At 29.9% G+C, this 13,069-nt stretch overlaps 1 protein-coding gene across 1 annotated transcript in view; it reads right to left on the reverse strand.

Annotated features, from left to right (window-relative positions):
- The window catches only part of LOC125072667 (protein madd-4), a 395,564-nt gene extending 382,811 nt beyond the window's left edge, over positions 1-12,753 (reverse strand). Inside the window, exon 1 of the mRNA XM_047683327.1 lies at positions 12,578-12,753. The gene's annotated coding sequence lies outside the window, so the exon portion shown is untranslated. The remainder of the gene's footprint in view (positions 1-12,577) is intronic.
- Between the last annotated feature and the right edge of the window lie 316 nt (positions 12,754-13,069).

Consider the following 13,069-nt stretch of genomic DNA (forward strand, 5'->3'; position numbering starts at 1 on the left):
TTCAGGGTGGGTTGGTTAGAAACAGGATATACTAGCGCCAGAATTTTATTAGATACTTGCAGGTTATACGTTGTCGTCCTTCACCACGACGCATACATTTTTAACACAAATTATACGCACGAAAACTCAGTACTATCCCGAATTTAAAACGATCGGGTTTTCCGACCTTCAGTAAAGACTTTTATAGAGACCAGCAATAGTTGATGCCGGCACAGGACTAGTAAAGGTTTTTTTTTTTAATATATTAACGTTTACAGTCAGGACCCGTTATTTCGTGATATACCTCAATTGCTCCAATATGTCACATAAGACTAAAACAGCATTATATTACCTATGTATTATTCATTTATTTATTTATTTATTTGATAAACAAACAATTATAATTACACTTATAGTAAAAAATGAATATAAGAAAAACATAAATCAATCAAGTTTCCACTTAAAATTAATACAAACAAATGACAACTTACATAAAAAATAAAAACAAAAACAGAAAGTATAAAAGCAAGTAAAACAGTTATAGTTTAGTAATATGACGTAAACTAAATTTAAATTCACTAATTTTTGAGTTAAATATATCTAATTCTTTAAAATGTCTGTTATAATTATTTTTAGATGTCGTCATATCTCAAATCTGTTATAAAACTTAATTATTGGAAGAACACATAACGTGCAGTTTCTGAAACGCTTTTTGAAGTCAAAATAATTATATCATTGGTCGGTTCAGTCAATAACGCAAGAAGCGACCATGAGCTTTCACCATATAGTCACAAGGGTAAATATCTAGTATTCATTGCAAGGGTCATAATTTATTTAAAAAATAAAATTTACAATGCCTTATTAATTCTATTTTTTAACTTATCAACGTTTGGAAATCATTTAAGACATTAATACACCCTAATATCTTGTCTCATTGACGTCACGATTTGAAGGTAAAGGACAAAATGGCATAACAACGAATTTGTTGTAATTTGGAGTGTAAATCTTGTCAAATATGTCGTTGGTACTCTTCGACGACAATGCGGTCTTGCATTTATAATATTATTCAAGCTCATGATGTATTTATAGATACGTAAGCTCTAAAAAATAATATCTGTACTAATTTAGATAATTTAATTTTTATTTTTAATTTAGTTTTTCAATTATTTTTTTTAGGTTGATTTACCAATGAACTATCACTGGTTGACAGACGTCACAAATAGTAAAGTCACTATAAGCTTTAAAAAAAGATATATTTTAGTGATTGTTCTTATATGTCTTAAATCTTAATAATAATTTATATTTATCTAATTCTTTATTGTTGTTTTAGGTTATGGATTAACAAAGAGTCTACAACTATTATGCCTTCAAAATTAAATTAAGCCTGAAATCTCAACCGTACCTTTCAATCTCTATCGTATCTACTCCATCGCACGTGACATTGGCGAAATTATCTGTCCTCTCGGCACAAATAAAAGGCAAATTGAAAAAAAAACAAAGATTATTTTCAACTACCGATAGACGTTATGGCCCAGAAGTAAGAACGCATGCATTTGAACCGATGATTAAGCACCACTAAATTAACATGTGCCTAATTTGTATTTATGTTTCATCGTTTCAGTGTTGTTTCAGTGTTGAAGAAAAACATCGCGAAGAAACCTGCATGTGTCTAATTTCAATAAAATTGTGCCACATGTATATCCACCAAACATTGGAGCAGTGGTGTGATTAGTTAATTTGTCTTTAAAGGTAGAGGAGGCCTTAGGCCAACAGGTCATTTTCTCACATAACTTTACATCAACAACCTAAGTATTATAAAAATAACAAATGTTCTTAAAATTTTCTATTTGTATATTTAAATTAACAAGTGCTTAAATAAAATCTTTATATACTTAGTAACTAAGGGATAGATTTTTAACATCCAATTATTCTCAGCTTTCACATTGACGCACAACAAAAAAAGCTCGTGTATCAAGACCTAAATAGAATCGCACGTTTGTTATGAGACGTGTCGTTTTAACACATACAATTTACACACATCTACATACATACTTATAAACAAATGTATCTATCTCAGCGCCTACTGACAAACAGCAACTGTCAAACAATCAGACTTTATCAATAGCACACAAAGGGGCGGGACATGTGTGGACAGACATGTACATTTCTATTGTATTGTTACTATACAATTAGGTTTCGGACTAAAGAGATCGTATGTATAACTTTATTGAAAACGAAAACATTTGTGCCTTTGCCTTTTTATAAATATTGGATGTTTAAAAAAAGACTTTGTCAAAAGATTTAAGTCTATTTTTAACATACTTTTTTTTGTTATTCAGGTGTTAATATTATTGATTTGTTAATATATATGTTGTATTAAATTACAAAGAAATAAATATTAAGATTTGCCAATATTATAAGCCAGGAAATCTCATATTGCCAGTTCTTTCTTCTACTCTACCTGGCAGTGACAAGGGAGTTTTTATATGTTATAATAAAATGCCCTCCTGGTCGGAATTGGTCACCGTAGACATTCGCTCTAAATAAATAATAACTAACCTGTTATTGTAGAATCTACATTCAGATTAAAGTATATTTTAAACAATATTTGATTTATTTTATCATTATTATTACAAATCATTGAATGATATTAAACAGTTTAATGAATTAAGAATAAGAGATTATATAATTATTACAATAAATGTCGCTTTGTATCATTTAAGGTGATGTATTGCGATGAGTTTCGAGACTGTTCTTACAGAATATACCGTTGATATACATAATATGAAATTCTAAATTTATGTTCGCAAAGCCTATATAAATAAGAGCCAATTAATATGTATATAACTATGTATGTGCCTCCGGAAAGTTTAAAATAATATCCGAATATCCGTCTGATTACTGGCCCAATTACTTTTGGCACGATAATAATTCCGCCATTCGCTTGCCAAACTTTAGGACGCTTTTGCTAATATTATAACAATATTATATAATATTTGGTTATATTATTTTCTAATTTTATTTTTTTTTTATTTTTTTGTTCAGTCAGACAATACATTTTGTGACAACAATCTTTCCCACTTACAAGTCACAATTAAACAAAATTTTATTCTAAATTAAAGACCTTGTTTCGAAATATAACATTTCGAAATGTAACTCATTTTATTACGTCAAAATTATAACCATTGATACAAAATTAATTATATATAATAAAAAGCAATTTTCAAATAAAGAAAATATTTATTTCATCTGGGACAAAAATTACTAAATTATAATAATTAAATATTTCCGATATGCGGTTCGGAACCATGTTCTTTTGCTGTGATTTTTTTAATTTATGTTTTTTTGTTTTAGACCCAATTTTATACTGACTTAATATCAATACTTAAAGTAACACTGCTTTGCGGTATGCCTTTGCTGCACTTCGCAATTACTTCTCGTCATGAACTTATCACGACGGCTTCTTAGATTCCAAGCCGAGGGTTATAATCCGGAGTACCATCGTAAAAACTTTAGACGTTAATGTTAATTAAAGTTTTAAAAAAAAATAAAAATGTAATATATACAATCCTCTATAAGTATCATCAGCAAAATATATTACGTTTTGTAAAAGTCATAGAACAAATTACCAATTTACCTGCATTATATACAATATACACATAATACACTTCTTCATTACTTTTAAACAGATAATAAAAGTTTATTTTAATAACATAAAAACTTTTTAGTAATCGCTCACTCTTTTCCCATTTATTTAGGGTTGGCGCGGTATGTTTTCTCTGGATTGTGTTTCAAAAGTCATCACATTAGTCTGGCACAAAAACCGACATAAAATCTTTGAAGCTCTGTACAAAATTGCATAAAATTCTTTTTTATATGATTATGAAATATAATGCATATTATAAAGTTAGGAAGTTTGGGAATCATAATTTTTCTTATATATAATAAACGGGGAGAAATAAACCAACAGCAAAAAAACGAAGGAGATGATCAATGAGATTATATACATTTAGTTTGTTTCCTCTGAACCGATTCGTAGAATTCCTTTTTTTGAATTATTTTTTTAAATGAATATAAAACCGGAACGAATACACATAAATATACCAGAAGATGAAGCGCGTTTCGAAGAAGGAAAGGAAACCCATATATATATATATAGAATGAAAGAGTTCTAACATTTATATTATAAGGATTATAAGAACTATTTCCTCCCGAGTCTTAGCTGACCGAAACATAAGTACCCTATGTCACTAATGTGTACGGCTGTATACGATCACGTCGTTTTATTATTTAAGAACCAACAAAACAACACGTTTGCATTTTTCATGTCATTTAATTACTTTAATTCTTGGTTGTTTCATCATTTACTTGGTGGTAATTAGCTTTGTGCAAGCTTATAGGTACCACCCACTCATCGTATATTCTACTGCCAAGCAGAGTGTATCAGCATAACTACAGGCACATGGGGCATAAAATCTTTGTTCCCAAAGTTGATGGCGCGTTTTGATCTAAGGAATGGTTAATAATTTTTATACGCCTGTGGCTTCTTACTATGAGGTACTTATGAAATAAAAATAAAAAATCAACGTCCATGACGTTTTAAGAGTACTATCACAAACAATAATAAATTAATCACACGTTTTAATTGTATTACAATTGTCTCAATCGTCTCAATCAGAATCGCGTTCTAAATACGAATGTATATAAAACATTTCCTGTAAAGAGATACCAATTAATTATAATGACAAGAAAAGGAATTCTCTCAAATTGGGGTGACCATAAAAAACAATACCATTAGGATGTTCCTTACACCTACTATAATTTGCGTCCTATTCATTCAATCATTCGAAAAGCACCAGGTAGGTATTGGAGAAAGAGAACTGAAGATCAAGCCAATGGCGTTCTATGAGAAAGGCATATTATGTCCAGCACGATAAATGACACGGGCTAATGATGAATGAATGGATATTTTTTTGTGAATTAAATATGAGAAAAAAATAGTTCGTTCGTATCGTTCGGCGATAGATTATTATAGTAGGAATATTAAATATTAATTATAGATAAATTAGCTTCGTTCTATCATCACCTACTTATCATTTCATCCTATCGCTATGTTTAAGATAAGTTTTTAGTTTTAAGTTTTGCTGAAGTAACTCGGTAGAATCTATATCGAGGATCGATGCCTTACATCTAATGTAATTTAGAAGTGCAAAAACCAGTGCAAATAAAGTGCAATTTGCAGTTTTTAATATATGGTGCATAATTATGGATTTTTTTCTATGACTTTATAAAATTTCCTATATTCACATTTATCTATAAGCCAACAAACAGCTCATGAGTTAATATCAAACTTGTCTTTCATATCGAAAGTCGGACGGCGTACTGTTGAGCTTTTGAGGCTTAAATAAGATTAATCGTTGTGGTGTAGTCATCGATGAATCAACCGTTTTTAAAAAAGGATTTTTTTGCTTTTCACAATTTTCAATAAAATCAGAATGTGATAAAACACACCGGTTATTAATTGTTTATATATTGTATGACCTCAAATTTAAATCATAATTACTTATTTATAAAACTAAATCCAAATATCCTTTAAAGGTATGTTATGGAAGAGGGGAGGTGCGATGGTCTGTATCAGGTATTAAATAGCATTAAATATTTTTTACGTATCCCTGCCGTGTACGTACGGTTCACGATAATCGGTTGAGGAGTTAAGACGTAATAGCGTAACAAATAAACTAACATCCGCATTTATAATATTAGATTGTCGTAAGATAAAAAGTTTAATGTAAAGACATGACAAGTGACGTTATGAACATTCATCGTAAGGCCTGGAATTGATTGATTTAACTTAATAGTATATTATACGGATGACTGAACTTAATTTAGGATTATCCCAAATAAATTCGAATTCATGGTTGTTTGCGAGACTTAATTAAGCGAACTTTATCATAAGCGCCCATCTCTTCGTAAAAGGGCCCCGTCTATGTCAGACGTGTGTTATATTTATATTCAATCAACGATTGTTATTATTGAGTAAAATTAATTGAATATTATGTTTAAATAAAGAATGATTCACTCCTATATCACGTCTACATTATAAGTTTAAATATTACTGTACAAATCAATCGCCTTCGCGTGGGATGTTTGCAAGAATGGAAATATTAAATCGAGATAAAATTAAGATTGTTAGCAATAAAAATATATAATATTATCAATTCGATAGAGAAAAAAGCAGCTTTCCTGAGATGATATTATTATTCGACTATATAAATAAAAATTAACTATTGTATGTTTGTCTTCTATGCGTTCATAAACCATTGATATGTTTGTGATGAAGAGATAGAAGGCATTTTACTTGGTGGTAGGTCTTTTTGCATGCCCACCTGGATGAGTACCACCCCTTAATTACACATTCAACCGCCAACCAGCAATACTAAGTATAGTAGTACTAAGTTGTGTTCTGGTTTGAACGGTGTGAGCCAGTGTAGCTACAGGCACAAGGGACATAACATCGTCATTCCCAAACTTAGTGCCGCATTAGTGATGTGAGAATTATTTTTTTAACAGAGCCAATATCCATTAGCAGTGGTAACCACTTAACATCAGATGGCCTATATGCTTGTCTGCGAACCTAAACCATTAAAAAAAACAAGGATATTTATTTGTTTATTCTTCAATACATAAATATTATATTAGTCGATCCTTGTACTAACCGTGCGAAGCAACAACCATAGAATAAATAATAGTTTCAGCGTAAAGATGTCATACGAAAACTTGTATCATTACGAAGAGGAAAATGTTTCTTTTATCTCATTAGAGCGAAAACTTTAGATCAGAGTTGAGATTCTCTTGTACATCGACACAGATTGATTTAACAACAAACATATGGTATATTTTTTTCTTTCTTAAATTAGTATGTCGTTGAAATGGAATATATATAAAGTAGAAGTACTGGCGTAACTCTCCTTGGCGCTAATAAGGTTGGCGCCTGGTAACCGGTTAAGTAGCTTAAATTTTCGATGTTATTAATAGGTGAACTTCAAAACAATTTCCTTGGTAACTCTTATGACACCCACTGTCGGGATGGGATGACTCTTCCTCTCCCAAAATAACTGAGCATTTAAAATAAAATCCAAATATACTTTATTCAAGTAGGCTTTTACTAGCACTTTTGAGTCGTGATTTTACGGAATTGTACCTACTGACCATAACTGTTCGGAATGTCGATTCTACCGAAAAGAACTGGCAAAAAAATCAGTTGTTACTCTTTTCCAACATTTGAAATACAAAGTTATGTCTGTTAATCAAAATTAAATTTATAAAATATATCCTGAGCAAAAATCAATAAGTATTAGATCCACGATTTTTTTATCAGCTATTTAATCTTGTGTCGAATAATATGCCTTATTTATTCAGGTTTGTTTTTTTTCAGTAAATGATTTGAATTTATGAATCGGTAAAGTTAAAATCGGTATTAATAAATAATCGGGATATAAGCAATAAAATTGGTATACAGAAATATACGAAGTTTTTATTGATTAGATTTATATTCATTCTTTTTCGATTCGTTTGAATTGAATTCAATTTATGGAATTCTTATAAAAGGTAATTGTCATTTACGTATTTATAGTCAAAGTAAAAATCTATCACCGGCTCGGGAAAAAATACCCCGAACTTAAACGAACCGACGTAATTGTGTTCATTTAATTCATGTGATATCTTTGAACGTATTTGGAATTCAAATTCAAAAATTATCAACTAATAATTAATAAACATGAAATTAGAAATACTTTTTAAACAAGCTCCAGTAATTATTTGTCGCCAGCACCAAAAATGTTTGTCATTTTTTCAGTTATATAACATCTTATAACATCTTAGTTCCTAAGGTTACGAAACTTAACTAAGATGTTATGTATACTTATTATGATCATATTTCTTACAATACTGATGTCTATGGGCAGTGGTAACCACTTACCATGAGATGACCCATTAGCCAGTCTAACTTCCTATTTATATTTAAAAAAAAAAACAAGCAAAACTCATTGCTTCCAGTTAAGAACTATGTTAAGTCTTTTTAACAATTATGTTAGCTACTACGCAACGATAGACTTTTGTTTGTTTTTCAGCCCCTTTGCCGTCCGGACTGCTGGACAAAAGCTTCTCTTTAAAATATCTTCATATTTTTTTTTCTCAAAACGCTCCAATTCTAGAACGTCATCATCAGATTACCATACGATATCTTCATTCAAAGCTAAGTATAAAATTAAATAGTAGACATAAATTAAGCGCTTGAAATATTTGAGACCAACGTGTCCTCCGTCCGAGGATCTAGGTTATCTGAAAGAACTATACGTTTTCAATAACGAATATTCACATAATCCAATGAATTCTATAAAGATATAATATTATTTCAAACTTATAATCTTATTTATATCTATTATTAACTCAAATAATAATTGATTATATTTTGCTTCAATATAATCAAACGTAATACGATTAATAAATAATACTAGGAATTAAATGAAATTTCATTTTATAATCATTATATATTTAATAAATCAAAATTGCTAGAATCATAAAGTTGAATTAAAAAAATACATCATTTTACGTAGAAATCTGTGCATTAATATTTGGTACATAGCGATATGTTGATCAACATCAATACGAATGAATATGTTTAGTACATACATACATAAGCAGCCCGTAAATGTCCCACTGCTGGGATAAAGGCCTCCTCTCCCTTTGAGGAGAAGGTTTGGAGCATATTCCAACACGCTGCTCCAATGCGGGTTGGCGGAATACACATGTGGCTGAATTTCGTTGAAATTAGACACATGCAGGTTTCCTCACGATGTTTTCCTTCACCGCCGAGCACGAGATGAATTATAAACACAAATTAAGCACATGAAATTTCAGTGGTGCCTGCCTGGGTTTGAACCCGAAATCATCGGTTAAGATGCACGCGTTCTAACCACTGGGCCATCTCGGCATGTTTAGTAATTTACTGTAATATCTTCAAATTTATTAAGCTATTTTAAAATAATTATTATATGTCATGTATATAACACAAATAAACACGAAATTGACGAAGTAGCTTATGGTATCAAGGCGGGATTTAGTAGGTTTAAGGTCGGATATAATAACAAAATAGGTTTATTATTTGAAATAATTTATGAGACATGATTATATGTGATCGAAGTTATAATCGTCAAAACTTCTTTGACGACAGCTGACAAAAGCCTAAAAAATACATTTTTTTTTATGCATACGTAATCTGAACGCGTATTAGAATTTATATTTCTTTTTTTTTTTTATTCATTCGCTGCGAGTACTTTCGATCACTAAGTGCCATACAATGTAACTACATTTATTTCGGGTGAGTATTAACACTTTTTTTGTAAGGTTGTTAATGTCTGAAAGACGTCATAAACAAGCAAATTAATTAAGATTAAGTAATTAACAAATTAATTTTATCACGCACTTTAAAGTTAACTTTTACGAGCGAAAAGCCGAGATGATTCAATGATAACAATTCGAAACCGATTGATGATTGCGGGTTCAAGTCCAGGCGAGTACCACTGGATTTTCAGGTGCTTAATGTTGTGCTTGGCGGTGAAAAAAAAAACATCGCGAGGAAACTAGCTTGTGTCTCAATTCAATGATATCCAGCTACATGTGTGTCCACCATTCCGCTTTGGAGCAGTGTGGTGGAGTAAGCTCAAAACCTTTTAAACGTACATTTTCAATAGTTTGTAAGAATTAAATATTAAAGCGCCCAAAGAAATATAACTTCAAAAAACCGTTAGGTAAATCGCATGCCGATATTTAAAGTTATCTAGGTCTTGGTCTTGACTAAGCAGAGTCTGGCCCTTAAACGAAAAATTAGGGCACGTCGGCCCCAAAGAAAACCGATATTTGATATTTTAGCTAGACAATCTATTTACAGGTTGTGGATGTACATAAAAATGTCTTTGAAACGCGATGCGCATTTTTAAATGAAATAACTGCCGATTCTAATAAAATATTAAAACAGTGGTTAGAACAATTATGGATGAAATTTGACCATGTATATATATGACCATGAACACGAAGCAGAGCGGTGGTATAACTTTCAAGCCTTTCCTGTAAGAGGATAGTGTAGGCCTTTGACCAGAAGTACAATATTCAGGGGCAATTACTTTTTAGTGTAAGTATTATAAATTAATAATAATACTGATTTTCGTGATATTAGTATTGATAAAATTTTATTTTAATACGTTTTGCTATTTTAATTTGTATCTTCACCAAACTCTACCCAAACTGTTTAAATCGCTGTTTTTTAAATAAATTGAATGAAACTTTATATTTGTCATTCATTCGGTCCTTAATCATTCATCTAAATTGTAGTGAAGTAAGTAATGAAACTTTAACATGGTAACCGGCATAAGAACTGACCCAAAAAAAAACAAATGAATGAACAAAAAACAACAATTGTTCTTTGTATTTCTTTAATTTCTCCGTTAATAAAATCGTTTTTATATAGACCCTTAGTCGTTAGTTACCTACATGGAAGAACAACTTCACTTACAAATATACTTAACTCAAGTAAACTAACTGTTAGCAATTGCTTATCGTAAATTTATAAGATTAAATAAAGGTACTGTTTCGAATTGTAGATACGGCAATTAAATAACATAAATATAGTTAAGGTACAATTAATATCATCATGTACTAACTTACTGCTAAGATTTCATATGTTTTATTGAGGAATTAGCCTTTATTTATTGACATGTAATTTTATGGTAGATTTTTTTAACTATCAATAATTAAGTTTCTATTGAATAACGATTTGTCCTTTTTTATTTATTAAATGGTTTAATGTAAATCTCAAAGTCTTGAGACAGAAAACTTAAACTAAAAAGGATTACTGAGTACGCTCGCTAAGCAAGTATGCTTGCTAGACGAGTAGGCTACGACGTCAAATTTTGGAGACGGTAAATTCGATGTAATTTTTTTCTGCGACTGTTATTTTGAATTTAGTCGAATAACTATAAAATTTGATATTGTTGTATTGTTTACGATTGCAGTAAAAGTTTTCATAACTTTCGTATTTTTTATTCCATGATTTAAACGCGAATCGGCGTGGTAAAGCTCTATTACCGGTATAATATAAAAATCACCATTTACTGTTTTTTTTTTTTTACAAGAATCATAGAATAGGTGGCGATTGCTTTCAGCTATAAGCGTCACATTTAAAATCACAAAAATCATGACGGTTGACAAACATCCAATAGAAATCAAAATAAAGTAGGCTCTTGCAAGCAGTTTTAAGTCGTTTATTATTTTAATTAAATTTGACTATTTTGCCGAGAAGATCCGGCGAGAAATACAGTAGTTTTTCAATAATAAGTTGCAAAGATAATTAAATTATTGCTTATCCGGCACGGAAATCAACGAATACTGAAGGGAAATGGGGTAGGTATAATAAGACACGTCTGCACTGTTTGACAATGTTTTTAATAATGAATATTAAATAATCAAGTAAAGCTGTTCGTTGATTGAATGAGTGGTGAGCGAATGTGAATGAGTGAAAGATTGAATAATATAATGAAAGAGAAATCTATTATGTATAGAGGCTTGAATTTTTGTATATTCCAACAAATACTAACCCCACAATTTTTTATCATCTACTTTATACCGCAAACCTAGACGTGTAAATTGATTTGAAACATTAATTAATTATTATCATTGATGTGGTTAAAATTAGCGAATTGTTTCCAAGAACGAAACCGGATCATATTACCGGGAATAATAACAGACCAATTTTATTATATAGGTATTCACTTTCTTAAATTAATAATGATATTGATATAAGATATTGATAAACTTTAAATACAATTTATCAGGATACGCATTAAAATAAAAAAAGCCGACGGTATTAAATGTACAAACAAAAAACTAAATAACCTTTGTACAATCTGTAGTCTTTGACAGAAATTTGAATATAGAACTTATTATTTATTTATCACAGAACAAAAATAAAATGAATGCATATTTCTTTTTCTTTAATTATATTTATTTTGACTATTTTGTAAAGAAATTAATATAGAGAGCCTGTAAACAATTTTCGGTACTCCAAATGTCTTTAGAAAATTAGCGAAGAATGTAAATAGGTCACAAGACTATTTACAGAGAAAGCAATTAACTTAGGCAGTAACAGCTCGTAAAATACATTTTTGGAATGAGTTTTAAAATATACCAACTTAATAATTAATTAAGGTCCCCGTGAAAACTCCTTGATAGGCGACCTTTTTATTTTTATTTTATTTTGTATAATTTTATTACTTTACACTTTTTAATTTTTATGTATTTATTATACAAGTACGATTTGAAGTGATGTTATGAATGGCATGTTTTTGCATACAAATAAAGTTCTTTACAATCTGCTGTATTTAAAATATGTTACAGCGTATTCAACTTTAAATTTAAAAATATAATTTTATATTTTACATATTCCATATATGTTAATACCAAATGTTATTGCAAATATTATACTAGCTTAAGTTATTAAATAATCTGCCTGGACTATTAAAATCCAAATACATTTAAAAATTACCTTTATTTACACCTTCCGGAAAACAAAAATCCTTTTTAAATCACAAACACTTTTAATAAAACACTTCACTTGTAAATACTTTTGCACTTATAATTTTTTCACGTAAACGAAGTCACAATATTACGTTACGGAATATTACTATTTTACGTCACGCTCACGACACGACCAACTGCGAAGACGTCTCTCCGCCGATTGCCGTTTGCGCATGGTAGTAGTACTACGAAATGACATACGTCGCATTGCGTTATCTGTTCTTATGTAAAATTCAAAATTTTTATTCGTTTTAGAACGAAGAGAATTAGTTATGTTATAATACAGTTTGAAAAAAAAAAACTTTCTTTTTAATATTAGGCTGTACATTGATTTTCCTTAACACTCCGTTTGCTGTTTGATGTAATATACATGCTAATAAACTTTTTCGTGACTTTTTTTGGAAATTATAGATATTTTGTATAAAAACCAAAATCTAAATTAAGAAAAAAAACGTTAAGA

This window comes from Vanessa atalanta, chromosome 22 (assembly GCF_905147765.1).
Source record: "Vanessa atalanta chromosome 22, ilVanAtal1.2, whole genome shotgun sequence".
Lineage (NCBI taxonomy): Eukaryota > Metazoa > Arthropoda > Insecta > Lepidoptera > Nymphalidae > Vanessa > Vanessa atalanta.